This window comes from Danio aesculapii, chromosome 21 (assembly GCF_903798145.1).
Source record: "Danio aesculapii chromosome 21, fDanAes4.1, whole genome shotgun sequence".
Classification (NCBI taxonomy): Eukaryota; Metazoa; Chordata; class Actinopteri; order Cypriniformes; family Danionidae; genus Danio; species Danio aesculapii.
The window spans coordinates 39,783,978-39,804,815 of NC_079455.1; the positions used below are offsets into that span (position 1 = coordinate 39,783,978).

General features: G+C 38.1%; 1 protein-coding gene and 1 long non-coding RNA gene across 3 annotated transcripts in view; one reads left to right on the forward strand and one right to left on the reverse strand.

The window, feature by feature from the left end:
- LOC130215275 (uncharacterized) overlaps positions 1–10,519 on the forward strand; it is a 46,618-nt gene extending 36,099 nt beyond the window's left edge. The window contains exon 3 of the long non-coding RNA XR_008835683.1: positions 9,887–10,519. This is a non-coding gene — a long non-coding RNA (uncharacterized LOC130215275). The remainder of the gene's footprint in view (positions 1–9,886) is intronic.
- Positions 1–20,838, reverse strand: part of shroom3 (shroom family member 3) — a 135,509-nt gene that overhangs the window by 49,358 nt on the left and 65,313 nt on the right. The window lies entirely within an intron of this gene.

Consider the following 20,838-nt stretch of genomic DNA (forward strand, 5'->3'; position numbering starts at 1 on the left):
GTTTCTCTCCTTCACGTGTTGTGTGTCTGTGTGGGACTGATTCTAATGTTCATATGCTGAGCTGTTGTAGATGTATTTGACAAAGGAGGCTCGGGCCAGTTCATTCACCACATGCTCGCATCGATGTCCTGCAGTGAGTTTCTATTACACACCATCTGTTTACACTTGCCATGCTGGCAGAGGTTTTTATTTACACTGAAAGCCCAATTCACACTGCATATGCCGACAATCACCAGCTAACAACCCTCCACTTCTCAGGCACTTTACATAGAGAAAATCATTCATTCAGCCAGTTTAGCTGGCAGAAACAAGCTCCGACATACACAGCAAACTTTTTTTTATGTACCCTTAATACCGAGGTACAAATATTTGCTACTATTTCCGCCAAGAACAGCACCTAAATGTACTTTTTGTAAAGAAAAATGTTGTTTTACATGTAGTAATTTTAACATTGCAATCTGTCAAATAGTTTTGTAATCTAAGGAACAGTATACAATAAAGTGTGAATAATACACTACCTGACAAAAGTCTCGTCTCCTATCCTCTACAACAAATAATAACTTCTAGTTGGTCATTTGGTATCAGAAGTGGCTTTTATGAAAGGCAAAAGCCTCTAGATTACGCTTATTTGACCCAAATAAAATATGATCATGTCTTGATTTTTAATTCTTTAATTAGGGCAGTAAGGTCTGACTTTGCTTAGACAAGTTTTGTCACTTAACAGAAATAATGTCAAGTACAGAATATAAAGTCATGGAGCCGAAGAAAAAGGATGAATATTGTGTATGACTCCCATGAGCTTGGAGGACCGCATCCACACATCTCTGCAGTGACTCAAATCACTTATTAATAAAGTCATCTGGAATGACAAAGAAAGCCTTATTGCAGGACTCCCAGAGTTCATCAAGATTCTTTGGATTCATCTTCAATGACTCCTCCTCTATCTTACCTCAGACATGCTCAATAATGTTCATGTTTGGTGACTGGGCTGGCCAATCCTGGACCACCTTAACCTTCCTTGCTTTCAGGAATTTTAATGTGGAGGTTGAAGTATGAGGAGCGCTATCCTGCTGAAGAATGTTCCCTCTCCTGTGGTTTGTAATGTAACGGGGAGCACAAATGTCTTGATATCTCAGGCTGTTGATGCAGATCTCTTGCTTCTTGCACGCCCCCATACTGAATGTAACCCCAAACCATGATTTTTCCTTTACTAAACTTGACTGATTTCTGTGAGAATCTTGTGTTCATGTGGGTTCCAACAGGTCACAGTATTTGTGATGATTGGGATGCAGTTCAACAGATGATTCATCGCAAAAATCTACCTTCTGCCAACTTTACCAAATGATCAACTAGAAGTCAAGTTATTTTTTGTTGCTCTTTCAACTGGGATCAACGACAAGACTTTTGGCAGGGGGTGTTTTTATATTTGCTTTTGTACCCCTTTAACCAGATGTAATACAACTTTTTTGTAATCACCAGAATTTGTTCGTTTCAGCTAAGTTTCAGCTAAAAATGCCTGACAGATGATTTTATACTAAATGCTAGTTTTTGACAGAAACAAAAAGATACTGTTGTTGTCTGTGTCTCTTTAAATGCAAATGAGCTGGGCGTCAACTTTCAAATTTTAAAAATGATGTCATAATCCTAGGAAATGTATTAATAATCTATTTAACGGAGGCATTAGTATGGTTATGTTCATTGGTATAAGTAATCCTGGTCTTCAGTCATAGTACTAAGTAAAAGAATACTAACAGACGTGAACTATACCATATTTTTGTTAAGTTTATTTGTAGATTCAGTGTCAACCTATTTCTTGTTACATATTTTAATGCAAGTTGCAAGTAACTGGACTTCAGAAAAATGTTGAGTAGTCAATTTATGAATTTTACTGAATGCATTCATAATAATATATTAATAATAATAATAATAATAATAATAATAATAATAATAATAATAATTCATATATATTTAAAGAAAGCTCTAATATATTCTAATAAATAAAACCAGTACATGATTTTATTCAGGATTAGTTGTCAATAAATAATTTGAAACAACATTATCTATTTAAAACCGCAATCTTTGTAACATTATAAATGTCTTTACTGTCATTTTTTGATTAATTTAGTGAATATTTGCTGAATAAAAGTATTACACAGACAAACAAACTCTTACTCCTTATATCCAAACACTGAATGTTTGTTTGTTATAGAAGGAAAGAAAATATTACAACAAGAAATGCTTTGAGTGTGTATTAGTGTGTGTTTGCCTGTGTACAGTATCTTCCACCCAATCTGCAGCGACAAGAGCTTAGACAGCAAAACAGCAGCCAGCGGGCTCTCTCATCTCGCAGAGAAACCCAAGTAATGTTGACACAGCATTCCTATAGTTAGGCAACGTGTCATCACTCTCCTTTTAAAGGCTTAACACACAGAAAATAAAAGACAACACACATAAAAGACGTTCCAAACAAACCCAACACCAATGTTTACTTAAAGGGACAGTTCAGCTAAAAATAGGTGCCGTTCCAAACCAGTAGGACTTTCATTCTGTGGCATGAGCCAGTCATAGTGAAAAATAAACAGTTTGGGCTATTGATGCACAATATGTTGTTTCAGCGTTGAAATTGCAATAGTCGCAGACGCATATTTGCAAAACTGGATTAAGAAAGGAATTAAAACAATTGGCGATCTTTATGTAAATGGCACATTTGCTATCTTCAGTTATGTGAATTGTTTGATTTACCTAAGCACTATTTTTTTTTAAATACTTGCAAATAAGAGATTGGATTAGAAGTCAAACAGTGGAGTCATTCCCTAACATACCTGACAAATCTCTATTGAAAGACAGGTTGCACAAAGCCAGATATGTATCTACAAAGGGTTTAACTTACTATATATACAATATTCTAGATAACAATCTCCCTGCTTACCAAATATTCTTATTAAAGCAAAAATGGGAATCAGACTTGGTGTTCTTACACTGATAGTGATTGGAGTACTCGTTTAGAAGCATTACAAACTGTATTGGTATGGCCAAACGTCTTGTGCAGAGCTACAGTCTAGGTGCTGGAAGCTGGACCTCCGAGAAGAATCGTAATAGTTTTAATACATTTATATTTATCTTTTAAAAATAGCTTAAATTAGCAGATAAATCACAAGGTAGGCCTACTGGGCGAAAAGGGGATGCCTCTCAGACAATTTTAGAAGCTGTCATTCATTCATTCTCACCATACTTAAGGTCTTGGCCTCTTGTTTATCCTCATAGCATCCATGCAGTATAAAAGAACAGCTTCTTAACTTCCTCTTTCGTGAAACGTAGTTGAAGTTTAATGTATAGTAAATCGGACTTATTCGAAGTAGCGTCGCTGCGCAAAAAACGCTATGAATGCACGTTACACTTCCGACTGTACAGTGTGGTTTTTTTTTTATGATGCAGAGAGTTTTTATTTTATTTATTTATTTATTTTTATATTTTATTTAAAGTTTTTCACATTTTAAAGAACAAACCCCAAATCCCTCCCATGCCAGCAAATAATAATAAGTAAACATATTTGAAATGTGAGTACATGTGTACATGCATGTCCACAACTGTATAGATACTTAATCATATTCCTCCATGAGAAGTCTATACCTGCACATATCCACAAGTCCAGTCAAATATCTGCATATGTACATTACATATAGAGCATATACACATATGAGAGTACAAATCAATAGATAACGAGAAGAGGAGAAAAAATGAAAAAGGGATAAAATAATAATAAAAAATAATGCTAATAAAAAGGTTTTCAGATATATGAACACCTATACATACCTGATTATTGAAAATTTGTATTTTGTACACATTGCTATTTTTCACACCACTCAGTTTTCATTGGTCAGTCTGTAGACATTCAAAAAAAGAGCTTCCAAATTTTTTAAAATTTCTTTGCTTTACCTGCAATCTCATATCTAATCTTTTCCATGTGTAGTACATTACAAAACTCTGTGAGCCATGTCTCAAATTTAAGTGTAAACTCTTTGTTCCGCATCAATAATATTACCTTTTTTGCCATAGTCATTCCATATTGAACTGTCTGGATTTGATCCAAGCTACAGTTTTCAAAGGACGGTGCCCAGCCTAATATTGTAATAAGAGGGTCAGGAGGAAAATCAATCCTTAGTACTTCAGAGTGAAAAGAGAACACCTCCTTCCAATATTTATATATATTTGGGCAGAACCATGCATAGAGTTTTGAGGTAGGGGACGTTTTCATTTGCCATTCACTGACAGGCTCATGCGGTTCATCAAACTCAGTCTTTTAAAATCAATTCAATTCAATTCACCTTTATTTGTACAGCGCTTATACAATGTAGATTGTGTCAAAGCAGCTTCACATAAAAGGTGATAGTAAATAGGAACAGTGTAGTTCAGTTTGTAGTGTTTAAGTTCAGTTCAGTTTAGCTCAGTTCAGTGTGGTTTAATAATCACTACTGAGAGTCCAAACACTGAAGAGCAAAACCAGCAATGCGCAGCTCTATAGATCCCGAACCATGCAAGCCAGTGGCGACAGCGGAGAGGGAAAAAAACTTCACTAATTGGCGAAAGTGAAGAAAAAAAAAACCTTGAGAGAAACCAGACTTAGTTGGGCACGACCATTTTAATTTCTCCGCTGGCCAAACGTCTTGTGCAGAACTGCGGTGGAAAATCGAAATCGAAAGTGGAATAAAACGCTGTCCTCATAAAAGCGCTGCTACATTGAAAACGTATGATTCGATTCGCGCCTTCTGATTGGTTCTCGGGATGTAACGGCTTTTGCTGTCAAAGGCAATTGGCCTTTAGCCGCTTTTGCCAACAAACTGTCATTTCAGAATGAGCTGACGTTGGAATTGACATGATTAGAATCCATTTGTTGATGGTGTACTACGTGCCTAAAGCATCTCATTCTGAGAACGTAGTCCCGTGGACGTTTCTGGAGACCGCGAAATACGTAGCCGGGGGTACGTACGGCTGCATTTCATTTTTTTAAGCGAACGCTGCGGGGCGGTGTGACGCCGTTCCTTTCGGCGCTTGCTGGCCGGCCAGCCGGCCGCTTGCCTCCGTGTGGAGGGCTTTCCCGCTGCAACCAGTTTGTCCGGTTAGCTCTTCGTGTACTCTGGCGGACTCGAGGCGCAGAGAGGGGCTGCCCACGACGACGACGACCGGGTTCGAGTCCGGGGAAGAGCGGTTCCAGAAATCAGGTAAGAAAACAAAAACAAAATCCAAAAAATTAAGCGAACAAGTTCATCACAGGGTGAGAATGTGGTCAAAATCCGAAATCGTGGTAAAAATCAGACGAGGGCTTTTCTTTTTCTGGACGGCTTTTGTGAATCGTCGTTGGTTGGGTTTAGGGACGGAGGAGGGTGGGTCAGCCGATTGGCCGGTCGCACGGTCAATCATTCTGTCATCCAGGCAGACAGGCGGAAGGTCGTTCGACAGCGGCCTCTAGCGGGTTTATACGAGAACGGTGCGGGAAAAAGCGCGCACAGCGGCCTCTCGCGGATTCGCGAAAACAAAAACTGCAAAAATACGTACCTCGCGGTCTCCAGAAACGTCCCCGGGACTACGTTCTCAGAATAAGCCTGGGTTGTCATTTTTGGTGGAAGTGGCGTTTAGCGGCTTTTGCATCTTAACATTTCAAATATAAATTTCATGCAGATATGCTCAACAAAACCAGCCCAATCAATCTAAAATGATGAATTCTTTCCAAATAGAGCTTTTAATTTCCTTTGGTGAATTTATACTGATTGCGCTGAAAGATAATATCGCAATGTCAATTTTTGTCCAATATCGTGCAGCCCTAGTTTAGATATTTAAGCGTGAGAAAGTTTTCATTTCTTGACTACCTCTTTAAAAGTGAACAGCATGTCTCATACCTCTCTTTAAAACATTCTTTCTCTTTTAAAGCCTGATTTATCGCTCTGTCTTCAGAAGGGTGTGATCAGCTGACTGCCGAGTGTTTCACAGCTAATAATATCTCTATTAATCACTGGAATGAACAGACGTTTGCTGGAGTTGATGCAGAATCTCTGATCAGCGCATTAACAATGGTGATTTAAAGCGCAGCATGTGTATCTCTGAACTCTTCTGCTCAAATGCCCTCAGCATTCCTCACATACCTGCCCCTCAGAGGACCTCGCTGGTCACTATAGAGATCTGACCAGCGTGCAACTTCCTGTAAACCCCCCAGCGCTGCTCTCAGATACAGTACAGTTCAAATGTTTACAATCAGGATCAGTTTATTCAGCTAGGATGCATTAAAGGTACAATATGTATGTAATTAAAGGGGACCTATTATGGCATTTTTACATAAGATGTAAAATGAGTCTCTGATGTCCCTAGAGTGTGTATATGTGAAGGTTCAGCTCAAAATACCACACAGATAATGTTTTATAATTCTTTGAAACTGACCCTTTTAGGCTTTGATCCGATGTGTCGCTTTAAATTTAAATGAGATTGTGTTCTTTTTAAAAGAGGGCGGAGCAACAAACGCCAGTGTAGTGACAGATTCAAAAGAGGGCTAATGTGTTGGCGCCAATAGCCAAGTGGTACTGTGCGCCGACATATAGCACAGATGTGCTCACGGTGACCTGAGTTCGATTCCCGGCTTGAGGTCCTTTGCCAATCCTTCCTCTGTCCCAATGCTTTTCTGTCTGAAATCTCTACTGTCCTACCATAAAGGTGAAAACTTCTAAAAAGTATTCTGTGTGAAACGTTATCTGTGTGAAAAACTGAAAATGTCGAAAACAAGTGTCTCAGAAGGGAGACCTCAGAGTTCACTTGTCCACCCTAAAACTACAAATTCATAATGCAGTGCTTCCCATACATGGACCCAGGTATATTAACGGCCGCCCAAGTATATATTTTATACTGGGGCTGTCAAATTGTTAAATAAATTAACTAATTAATCACAGTTTTTTTGTAATTTAATCATGATTAATCACGAAACGCCATATTTATTACAGAAATAAAAACACAGGCATGTAAGTGCCATTTCAATTTCAAAACAATCAATGGCAAAAACAAACAAAAATGATTTCCATGTTGGATTCTAAGTGGACTACACACACACACACACACACACACACAGACAACGCGCACAGAACAGCACACCCGGTGAGCAAGGGATCCCCTCAGATTCATCAATGTGCACGATCATGTTCATCAATTTTTTAAAACTAAGTGTTCTAAAGTATGGCTGTATTTTACAAGCAACGTGAAGCAGATGCTTTACAAAAGTTGCGTGTAGGGGGGAAACATGTGAAACTTATGAAATGTGGCTCATGTAAGCAACTTAAAGGCAGAGAAATGGGCTGTCTTTGACAGTTTGCAACTTCATCTGCCACTTTCACTGAGTACATTTACATGGACACCAATACTCCACTTTTATGATTAAGATAATACTGATTAAGAGTCTACCATGTAATTACCATGTGATTACCTTATAGGATCACGCGAGTCCCGAAATGCGGAGGTTTTTCTTTCCGTTCGCCATGCAGTATCAAATTCCATTAAAACATCCTGAATGAAAATATACTGATTGAGAGTGAACTGCTGAATTGCAGTTAAAGTCTAAAGATTAAAAATGAAACGCCCGAGATAGCATGAAACTCTGGAGGAAACTGCAGGATAGCCTGATGCAACTGTTTTATACTGAAACTTTCCTTCTAAAAGCAACTTTTTACCTTTGCCACCTTGAAGCTTAAAGGGGCTAATAATTCTGACTTCAACTATATATATTTTGCTGACTTAAGGTCTTTGCACGCTGAAATAAAATTTTTTTATATGTGTTTTTTTCATATTCATATGTGAAAAATGAATCATGTAAACAAACCATACCTGTCAACTCTCCCGTTTCTCCCGTGATTCTCCCATATTTTACAGTTCTATCCTGCTATCACCCTTTAAAAGTATTTTCTCGTATTTCTCCTGTATTTTCAGTCTTTCTCTGAAAGGTGGCAAATAAACATTAAAGAGCCGAGCCTCCCTATACGCAACCCATACCGCCGAACCACCAGGGGCCGCCCCTTGCTCTTAAATGTGAGTCTGTTCTGTGCTTTCGCTTTGTTTAGGCATGAAAACACTTTGAAATAAATATAAAAACAGCAGGATTCCCTTTCCTTTTCATAACAGGTGCCGTCTCCCCTTCATATGCAATCCTTAAAACAGTCATATAGCGGTGCGTGACTGTCAGCTGACGTGCTCCTTAGTGATAAGTAGATGCTGTTTCCCAAACGGATTCTGTACACATGATTCGAAGCAGAGTGAAAGTCTGGGTTTTGGGTGCGTGTTTGAACAGACACATACACTTAATAATAATAATAATAATAATATCTAAATATGTCGATCTTGGTGGGTTTTTTTTTCTAACACAACTAATTTCGTCCTAAATGAGCATAAAAAGTTAGGAAAGCAATCGAAAGCTTTTATTATAACGTTAGATCTGTGCATTTTTAAAGTAACACCTGTTATTTAATGTAATCAAATGAAAAAAATCTAAATAAATAAGAGATTCAATCGTTGCTCTTTAATCAGAATGTGTAAGTTATACAGCGAAGAAACGGCTAATGAGATTTGATAGCTTGATGATTTGATGGATATCTATTTCATTATAATAGCTTATAATTTTAATAAGCTGAACTGTTTTCTAATGTATACTATTTAATTTTCTTTTGTAAATGATAAAAATGAAACATCACTGACCATTTAACTGATTATTTACAATGAAACCGCTCCAAATTAACATATTTAATAATTCGGGGATTTTATAAGGGGGGTGGGGGGAATCCCTTATTATGGTGGGCATATCCCTTATTTTCACATCCCAATGTTGACAGGTATGAACCAAACCAAAAGTCTGATGCGAGTTTATTACTGCATTTCGAAAAAAGAGTCAGTTCAAGCTGCGATGCTTTGTTCTCCTCTCCTCAAAGTAGAAAAAGAAAGAGGAATAAGCTGCATATTGTGTGCATTTAATACTAACCTACATAGAGAAGAAGGAGAGTTCATCTCATTATCAAAGAGCTGCGCTACGATTATTCCTAAAAGCAAAGTTTATTTCAGGAAATCAGTAGAAGTTTGATGCATTATCTATGATACTTCACACATTCACATACGTGAACAAATGCTGAACAGAGACTGGCAGTACATATACACATTATAACAGATGGCGACTGCATTGACGTGTACACTGAAAGTGGACCATGCTTTCTATTATAATGTCTTTGAGTAGTACGTCAAATGTATGGACACCAAAGACACACTCTCCAAGCAGCAGCAGGTGCTCCAGTCACTGAATCCAACATATTCGGGTTCTCGATTGTCCACCACATTTTGTCTTTATTTTATGCACTGTATTTGTCATAAAGTTATCTGTGGCTTAAATGACGGCATTGTGTATTTAGCTTTTCACTTGTAGGGTGGCTTTGAACTGTCAAAAAACCTCTCAAAACGATTTATCGGATGCCAAAAGCGGAAAAAATCCAACCCGGTTAGAATTTTTTTTATGATGGACGAAAGTTTCAGAGGCAGCGTGTCAATACAGTTCCCACAACGTGAGGACGAATTTATTTTTTAACGTATGAAAATTACCGACAAAAGTGTCGGATTTAGTGCGCAATAACCTTTATACTTTACATCATCCCAAATGTTTAGAAGAACATTCAAATCCAGAGAGATAAGCAGTTTAGTGGGACTGAGTGTGTGCTTTGTGATCATGCTAATGATGTCACGCACCCTTGATTTCGAAAAAAATACATTTAAAATTGACTACAAGACAGAAAATATTACTTTACATATTATTACATATTATTCAATAATTCATTTATTCATTTTCTGCCGCTTTTCTGGGGCCGGGTTGCGGGGGCAGCAGTTATAGGAGAGAACCCCAGACTTCCCTCATCCCAGACACTTCCTCCAGCTCCACCGAGGGGATCCCGAGGCGTTCCCAGGCCAGCCGAGAGACATAGTCCCTCCAGCGTGTCCTGGGTCTTTCCCGAGGCCTCCTCCCGGTGGGACATGCCTGGAACATCGCCCTAGGTAGGTGTCCAGAAGGCATGCCCGAGCCACCTCAGCTGACTTCTCTCGATGTGGAGAAGCAGCGGCTCTACTCCGAGCTCCTCCTGGGTGTCAGAGCTCTTCACCCTATCCATGAGAGTGCAACCTGCTACCCTTCGAAGGAAACTCATTTTTGTATCTGAGATCTTGTGCTTTTGGTCATGACCATAGGTGAGAGTAGGAACGTAGATTGACCGGTAAATCGAAAGCTTTGCCTTTTGGCTCAGCTCCTTCTTCACCACATCGGTCCGGTACATCGACCGCATTACTGCTGCCACTGCACCAGTCCACCTGTCAATCTCACGTTCCATCCTTCCCTCACTCGTGAACAAAACCACAAGATACTTGAACTCCTCCACCTGGGGTAAGGACTTTCCTCCAACCTGGAGATGGCAAACCACCTTTTTCAAGTGGAGCACCATGGCCTCGGACTTGGAGGTGCTGATTCTCATCAATATCATGCTGATTCTCATCATCAAACTGAAATATTACTGAAATAATGTAAAAACTGAATAAATATCTACTTTACACACATTTACATGAGTAAATAAACAGACTAAATGATGGATTCAAAAATCAGTGGAAATCTACAGAGTTTGTGTGGGCCTGCCTGTGACCCTGCTGTTACTAAAGTCATCCTCTACTATTTAAGCTACAGGAGACCAGAAATAATAATAATAAGCCATCTAGGGACCAGAAATAATAATATTTGAGGATGTGTTGTTTTGGTTACTTGCAACACCCGCATAGCAGCACTCTCCTCTTTTAACTTCTGAACACTCCTAACACTACTGGCATGGAAAAATGAATTTAAACCATAACGTTCATTAATAAATGACAAGGTCACAAATACTGTTGATAAATAAGTAACTGAAACTCCTGTTGCTGTAATTGTCATATCGTGTGTGTGTGTGTGTGTGTGTGTAAATATTCCATGCCACCCACACGTTTGACCCTTTTTTCCCAGATTTGACCTCTTCCCTTGTTTATATGCATCTGGACTAAAACGCATCCAACCACAACATCAATCAGGCATGTAATGATAAACGCACAGTACAGCCAAACTCTCTGCTATAAAATACATGACTGACCAAAGATCAGTTACTTGTTGGGGTAAAAAAAGATGATTTGGGGATAATTGTAGTGGTGCTCAGAAGATATTTTTTTCACAATTCCTCCACTGACTTATTGGGAGAAATTCATCAAACTTTTGCAAAGTTGATATAAACAGGGTAAATGCTAAAATGTAACTATAATGGGAAGAGATTTCTATGATAGCCATTCTTCAGATGCAGATATCTAGGTTTTGTTCGTCAAGTTTAGGTGTGAAGTGATAATTTCTCCTTTATCAGACAAGGTCTGCATGCTAGAATCTCCCCCTCCCCTCCATATTTTTCTAACCTATACACAGTGATGGGAATATCGGTGCTATAAATAAACAGCGTTACTTTTTTCAATAACGAGTAATCAAATTAATTAGTTTCCCCCGTTACAACGCCGTTACCATTACTGACAATAATATGTGTGTTATTATAATTGAGAACACTGAAGCAGTTTTCATGCGAGCAGCGTCTCTCAGCCATAGACTGATTTCACGCGGCCGCCATTTAAAAAGTGAAGTCGAGGCTGCGGTGGGAAGAAACCCTGAAGTATCGCCTGAGTCACACAGGAATGTTGCATACCTGGTTGTATATCTTATCAGCCAAGAGAAAGCGACACATTTATAATGTCACCGCCTTCCAAGTAAACTGAAAGTCCGTTCTGAATGGAAAGTGAAAATAAAAAGGGATCTCATTTTCAGCTAAGTTAAGGGAAATGGCACTAGTTAGCTAACGTTAGATGCTATTCATCAAACTCAAGTTAATGAACCGACTCTTTCACTATATTAGACCTGTCACGATTCTGAATTTCGGTACTGAAAAAAAAGTCAATTTCCCCACTAACATGCAAGCGCTGTTGAATGCAACACCGCTGATTTGCCATAGTATTCAACAGTGCTCAACAGAAATGACTGTGATTGGCCGTGAAGGTCATCAGTTCACCGCACTTCACCGATGTTTACAGAGTGCAAACACAGACCAGCAATCGATGGATCTTTACAGCTTTAGACGCTCCAGTGTCCATGTATCTCTGTTTGTACTCTGTGAAGAACGGTAAACTGATGTCCTTCGTGGCCAATCACAGTCATTTCTGTTGTGCACTGGTGAACACAATGGCAAATCAGCAGTGTTTAAAAACGTGTTCAGGGCCGCTTAAATGTTAGTGGGAAATGGACGTTTTTAAAACTTCAGTACTGTGACAACACTATTACAGACAAAAGGAGGGTGTGCTACAGAGGACTGCATCGCTTTATCGCTCACCGGGTTACATAGGCTGAAGCAGGGAAGCGTCCCCACGTGTTTACCTGCTGCCAAGAACTGAAGCATAGTAGGACACTCTTGAAGAGATTGTGGTTTTGTTTAATGTTTAATATGCTTTTAATCAGGGGCGTAGCAACCGAGGGGTCCCCCTCACTTTCAGAGAGAGACCATTTAAAAAACAGGTGATTAATAATTTTATGAACGTAAACATTTTGGATATCATACAGCTAACCCCCCCCCGCAATTAAAGTGATGGTTACACCATATCTGCATTATGAAATCGTGGCAACGGCTGGAGGTTTGCAGCAGCATGTTGTTGCAATGGTTACACTGCTGGTCCTCTACTTCAGGGTTTCTTCCCACCACGGCCTCGCTTTCGTGTTTCAAAATGGTGGCTGCGTGAAATAAGCGTATTGGACCTCTCTTTCTCGGGTGTGTGTGTCTGTGTGTGTTCAGGGTTGGGGCGGGACACATAACCAACCAGTGGTGATGATTGGTGTGTCTGTGAATGTGCTGTAACTGAGAACATGATGATTGGCTTAGATAGAGTACATTTCCATCGTTTGCTAATCAGACGCAGAGTTGGGCGGGTGTTCACACACAAGCTCACACACACCAACGACCAGGAGTCAGTACGATGGCAAATCCAACAAGTCCAATGGTAGCAAACTGGAAATATAAGCACTACTTTTCCCTGCTTGAGGTGAAAGGCAAGAATGTTTATGTATCGTGTAACTTACGCTCAGGAAAAAAAAAAAGAGTCTCTGAGGTGACAAGTAATCACTAGGGCCAGACGGAATCTGCAGACGTTTTTTGCTATTTCTGCGGAGAATTTTGGTAAAAATCTGCGGATTTCTGCAGAATTATTTTGGGAGTATCATAACTAAAACCTTGATATATGAATTAAAAAGTAATATCTTTTTAACTTTAATGTTTAAAATGCAAATCCAATTAGATTCACTTTATTTGGTAAACAAAGCAAGTCTCTCATGTAATAGATCTACTAAAAGACAGAAAATATTACTGTACAAACTGTATTGTACATAAATCAGATGAACATTTTCATATTAGTCAATAATATTCCTGTAATTAATTTAAAAACTGAATAAATATAGATTTACACACATTTACTCAAGTAAATAAACAGAATTAATGATGGGTTAAAAATCTGAGGAAATCACGCGCACGTGCAGATCCCGTGTGGGCCTAGTCATCACATGCCGCCACAAAATTAGTGTTTACGCAGGTGATAACGTGAGCTCTGCTACCAAAGGAGGAGACGAAGCCACCACGTCAAAGTAAATACAACTTGATTTTTCTCCACCGCAAATACTTATTACTCACACAGAATTAAACACTATAATATCAAGATAGATAATTGAGGACATGCTGCCATTGTCTCTCACATTGTCCCACAACAATATTAAAATAGTGTAGATTAGTGTACAATGTTTTATACTTGTTTTATAGTCATTTGACAAATTACATGTTTTTAAAGTAATGCAATAGTTACCTTCCCTGGTAATTAGTTACTTTAATAATTGTGTAACTCGGTTACTAACTCAATTACTATTTGTGAGAACTAGTAACTATAACTAATTACTCTTATAAAGGAACGTGCCCAACACTGCCTATACATTGATCAAAAAAGATCATGCAAAATTTGCACCTGAATTGCATTTTTTAAACCTAAAACCTAATCAAAATGTTAACTAAAACCCCATTTAAGCAGGTAATTTTTAACCAGAGTATTGAAAAACGCTGCAAAAGATGAGCTGTTAAACGTTTCTGAACTCGATTCACTCTCATTAAATTAAAAACACTCAAATATCCAAACAATAAATGCTGCAATTCACCATTCCACACAATAAAACTGAGGTTTTGTAAATATGGTTTTGCAAGCTTACTGTACTGTATGTTACATGACAAACATGTTACTGTATGACTGCTGTAATCTGATGCACAAATAAACACACAGCCATTTGTACTCTGCACTGAAAAATGTCTACATGACTCTGGACAACAAATATATTTTTTAGCCAAATATAGACCTTTTTCTTCGTTGCTGCATGGTAACTGTTTATACGTATCAGCTGCCGACCGGAAGTTCTTAGCATTCTCCTTGTGTGTACACGCAAAACGTAATGGGTAATTTTGCGTTCTAAGAAAAAGGTCTACACATTGCATGGGTAAAAAAAAAACAAAAGTCAAAGCTAAAGATTGTTTTAATGGTTGTTTAACTGCAGCAATGAACTGTTGATTTTTCTTTTGTGCCAGAAATGATTAGAGTATTAGGTAAATATCTTTTTCCATGAAGATATTTTGTAAATTTCCTACTGTAAATATATAAAATATATTTTTTTTAGTAGTAATGTGCATTGCTAAGCACTTCATTTACACAACTTTAAAGGCAATTTTCAAAGTTTTTATTTTCTCAGATTTCATTTTTTTCACTTACTGTAGTCATATATCTGCCAAATATCAGCCGATTCTAACAAATCATACATCAATGGTAAACTTTGAACATCCAAAAATTCAATTGACACTGGTTTCGTCATCCAGGGTCACATATAAACATAGCGACCAGCGTCTTCCGCTAGAATGCTAAGAACTTCCGCTTACAGCGTTTACAACTGGTAAATCTTGATCCGAAAATGGTTGTCAATACCGTTTTGAGTGGCTTTTTGAGTGTTTTTGTGATCCACAACTTTGATTTTGAAAGGTGTGTGTTAAAGCCGTTACGCTTCAGTCAGATGCGGTTCAAGCGTGAGAGAAAAACTTTCTCCTAATTCAGTGTCTGCCATCAGATCAGATGCTGAAATACAGCGTCAGTGTTCCCGACCTGTTAGCTGTTATACTGTACTCCGCAGCTCTTCAATGCACACACACACAAACAATACCTCACTGCATTATGAAGAGCAAGCCGTATTACTGACATGAAACTAGCAGGTATTTAAGCCATGCAATTTCCAAAAATAACCAATAAATGTCTGTTGCTGATACTATTCTGGCTGATTTGCTTGTTGATTCTAATCGGGAGCAGTTTCATTCAGTTAGTTTGTGTGGTGTAGCATTCACAACAGTTTGCGTTTTTCTAACATTGCAAAACGGCACTATTTTCACTTTGTGACATTTATTAAATCAGTGTGTTAGTGGGACAGTACAGGCTACGTGTGTGTGTGTCAAACATTTTGGTGAATTACATTTGTTTGGGTTGGTTATATACTTGAAAAGAAGAGAAAATATTCACTTTAGCGATGACGAGGCTACATTGAAATGGCACAAGATGTCGTCTGACAACGAGGGAAAAATACCTCGCAGCAGTTGTTTTCCATCATATTAGATCACATTTTTTAAAATGATCCGTCCAGAAGGTGGCGCTGATCGACAACAGTATTAGTTCGAAGACGTTAACAGCAGGTAAAATAGATTAGAACTGTCGTTTCTTTAATATTACTTTAAATAAGCACTGAAACTCTGTCCAAATACTGGAAAGTTGTTACCTGACATTGATTAACAACGTGGAATGATGGAGCGTCGACTAAAGCCTAAGAAAGATGAGCGCGGGACTGCCGAAACTACTGAGAGAAAGTCCCCACACGGGGCCGAAGCTAACGTCCCTGAGGTGGAAAGTTCAGCGGTTGTACTCGCCGCTGCAGTAAAGGAGTTTCGTGAAATCATCGGAACTGTTAAGCAGGAGCTGATATCTCAAATGTCAGAGCTTAGAAACTCCATCCAGGGCTCACTCGATGCCATTACGGCGTCAGTGTCTTCTATGCAGGGCCGGGTCTCAGCAGCTGAGCAAAGAATTAGCGATGTGGAAGACACAGTCGCGGGAAATGAGCGATCCCTCAGTCTTCTCAGAAAAGACAACGAGGCTTTGAAAAATAAGTTAGAATATATGGAAAACTACAACAGACGTAATAATATCCGCTTGGTGGGACTGAGGGAGGAAGCAGAAGGACGGGACACGATTGAATTCTTTAACACTTGGCTCCCGAATGTTTTGGGACTTGAAAATGTAGGCACTTCGCTTGTCATTGAGCGCGCTCACAGAGTCCCGGCGGCAAGAATTCCGGGAAAACCCCCACGACCATTCCTCATTCGATTTTTGAGATCTCAGGACCGTGAAAGCATCCTACGCACTGCCAGGGACAAAGCTCCAATTCTAATCGAAGGAAAGAGAATCGGATTCTATCCGGACTTTTCCTCAGAGGTGATGAGCCGTAGAAGAGAAATGATTCCAGGCCTCAAGGCATTAAAGGGGAAGAATGTTAAATGTCACCTTGTGTACCCTGCTCGTATACGGATTCAAACGGATGATGGCGGGACATGGTTCTGTAATACACCGGACGAAGCATCAAAGTACTTGTCGGAACTTAAGTGAGTAACGTTCGCAGTGTATTTGTTATCCTCCGGGGGACGAATGCGATGTTGCAATGGCTCTGACGGACTTATTGTGTGTTTTTTTTTTTTTTTTTTTTGAGGGTACCAGGATTTTACATGACAATAGACTAAAAGTGGCATTGACCCTCTCATTGACCAACAACACTAAATGTTCGGGACAATACTTTTGGACACTATTCTTTACCAGTGACTTTTGCTCATATCAGTGCTTTTTTATGTTCAAGGTGAGCTCGTGGTTGGGATTTAATTTTGGTTTAGGAAAGTACAGTGAAGTACGTGCTAATCGTTTCTCAACAGTTTTTTCTCTTGGCTGCTGTAAAGTTTTGGTTCAGTAGCTATGTTAAGGTTTTATACTTGCATTTTTTTTCTTTTTCCTTTTTTTTTCTCTTTATTTTTTTCTCACTTTTCTTTTGGAGGTACTTCAACATTTCAAATCTGTGGAGAGTCTGGCTCAATTTGGATGGAGTTCAATATGGTTTTAAAATGTTTTTTTTATTGAATACAGATGTTAAAACCATTGAAATTAATTACATTTAATGTGAAGGGTCTACATAGTCCAGTTAAAAGGAAAAGAGTTTATACATATCTTAAGAAGTTGGGGGCAGAGATAGTTTTTTTGCAGGAAACGCATTTGACAGAGACTGAGCATAAGAAATTAAAAAGGGAATGGGTAGGCCAGGTATTTGCATCATCATTTAATTCTAAATCAAGAGGGACTGCTATATTAATAAATAAGAATATACCATTTACGGTTACAAAGTCAATCCTTGACCCCTCAGGAAGATATGTAATGATACAGGGACATATGTATTCTGAACAGTGGACAATGTTGAATATTTATGCTCCAAATATTGATGACCACTTGTTTATGCAAAATATTTTTCTCCAAATTGCTCAATCATCAGGCACACTTCTGGTAGGTGGAGATTTTAACTTTGTTCTAGACAATATACTAGATAGATCCTCAACTAAACCAGTGCCCCTCTCTAAAGCAGCTAAATCTACTAATACATTTATGAAAGATTTGAATTTAGTGGATGTATGGAGGAAAGAACACCCACAAGAAAGAGATTATTCTTTTTATTCGCATCCCCATAATACACACACTCGTATAGATTATCTCTTGTTGCCCTCTCAACTTCTATACAGGGTGCTAGATGTTGAATATCTACCTCGATTACTGAGTGATCATTCTCCCCTTGTAATGTCACTTTCCATTCCAGAGAAAATAAAAGGAAATTACAGGTGGAGACTAAACCCTACTCTTCTTAAACAACCTGAATTTCATAAATTTATAAGGGAACAAATTGATATTTTTACTTCAACAAATAAACCCTCATGTTCCAATAGTTTTATATTATGGGACACTCTAAAAGCTTATCTTAGAGGTCAAATAATTTCCTATACTAAGGGGCTGTTAAAAAGAAAAAATTCTAAATTAAGTACTTTAGAAGTTGAAATCCTAGCACTTGAAAAATTGTACCACAAATCGCAAACAAAGGATATTTATAAAGAATTACTAAACAAAAAGATTGAATACAATAAATTGAACACCTACCAAGCAGAGAAAGCTATTATTTACTCTAATCAACGTTATTACGAACTCGGTGAGAAAGCTCAGAAAGTCTTGGCCTGGCAATTAAAACGAGAGGAACAGAAACGAACAATAAATGTTATTAGTACTGGTAACAAGGAAACATACAACCCGGTAGAAATTAATGATGTATTTAAGCAATATTACACAGAATTATATACCTCTCAATCATGTATAGATCAGTCAGAAATGGAAGCTTTCCTCTCCTCAGTCCATCTACCATATCTCTCAGAAGAAGACAGATCTAGTCTGGATCAACCTTTTTCTACTTCTGAACTGATTGAAGCTATTAATCTGTTGTCTAATAATAAATCACCAGGTGAAGATGGTTTTCCATCAGAATTCTATAAAGAGTTTCAAGATTTGCTTGTGCCATATTTAATGGATGTTCTTGATCAGGCTAGGATGGAAAAAAGTTTCCCAGATTCTTTTTCAAATGCTACAATTTCAGTAATACTCAAAAAAGGTAAGGATCCAAAGAACTGTGCCTCCTACAGGCCAATTTCACTCCTCAATGTAGATTATAAATTAGTCACTAAAATGGTTGCTAAAAGATTAGAAACTCGACTTCCTCAATTGATTAATCCAGATCAAACCGGCTTTGTAATTGGGAGATTAGGCGCAAATAATCTGAGGAGATTTTTTAACATTATTCACACTGCTAAAGAAAAACATATACCAGGGATAGCCGTTTCTCTCGATGCTGAAAAGGCTTTCGACCGAGTTGAGTGGTCATACTTATTTGAAGTACTAAAAAAATTTGGATTTGGAACTGTATACATAGAGCTAATTCAATCACTTTATAAATCCCCTAAAGCTAAAATTATTACAAATGGAATTATTTCTTCTTCGATACCTTTATATAGAGGATGTAGACAAGGTTGCCCCATCAGCCCAGCTCTCTTTGCCCTCGCGATCGAACCTCTAGCTGAGGCTATTAGATGTAATCCTAACATAAAAGGCTTTAAAACTGGCCCTGAAATACAAAAAATATCTCTGTTTGCCGATGACATTCTTTTGTTTCTTACTGACCCTGTAGACTCTCTATCTAATTTACAGAATGTGTTACAGTCATATAGTACTTTTTCTGGATATAAAGTTAACATCGATAAAAGTGAAATTTTGCCATTATCAGGTTTTGATTATACTTCACTAAATACATTTTCTTTTAAATGTTCACCTGCTGGCATTAAATACTTAGGTATACATGTAGATGGCAACCTAAAAAATCTCTACAAATTTAATTTGGCTAATCTTTTAGAAAAAACTGGCAGAGACTTAACAAATTGGATGGATTTACCACTCACGTTATTTGGTAGAATTAATGCAGTTAAAATGAATGTTTTGCCCAAATTCTTATATGTATTTCATTCTCTTCCAATATCAATACCTAAGTCCTTCTTCACTTCTCTTAACGCATTAATAAGATCATTTATTTGGCATCGAAAAACCCCAAGGGTTGGCCTTGACAAACTGGCTTTAGACTACAGCAAAGGGGGACTGAGACTCCCCAATTTTAAGATGTATTATTGGGCAGCCCAATCCAGGTTTCTGGCACAGATGTTCGCAGAAACCCCTTACCCGGCATGGCTTATTATGGAGACATTTGAGATGAAAGAGGACTGTCCCACTAATATACTATATACATGGGATGAAAAATTGATAAAAACTAGAACCAATAATCCTATGATTATCCATTCAGTTCAGACCTGGTACAAACTTCAGTTGATGTTGGGACAAGACACGTCTCTCTCTCCCAAAACACCTTTATGGGGGAACAGGTTGCTTTCAATGTGCTATAAAAACAAAAATTTTAAAATTTGGGCAGATAAGGGAATTACTCATTTAGAGCATTGTTTTGATGATGGTGTTTTAATGTCATTTGAACAATTAAAAAATAAATATAACATGAGCAATAAAGAATTTTTTAGTTATTTGCAACTGAGGGATTGTTTAAGGGTCAAATTAAAAAATTATCCAAAGATACCCAATTTAACTACTATGGAGGAACTTGTTTTCTCTGATAAACCGTTACATAAAACAATTTCAAGAACATATGATGCTTTGATCCTAAGACATTCTTTGACTGACTCTGATAAGTCCAAAACTAGATGGGAACAGGATTTGGGAATAACACTAGAAAATGACCTGTGGAGTCAGCTATGTAGAGATGGGGTTACCTCAACTTTGAACTCCAGATTTAGACTAATCCAGTTTAATTTCTTACACCAGCTTTATTATACTCCATCCAGATTACACAAATTTAAAAACAGTATTTCTCCCCTCTGCTTCAGATGTGGTATAGAAGAAGGTACATTTTTGCATTCTACATGGCTGTGCCCTAAAGTGAAAGTGTTGTGGGTACAAGTGTGCAATATCATATCACAGATTCATGGAATTGAT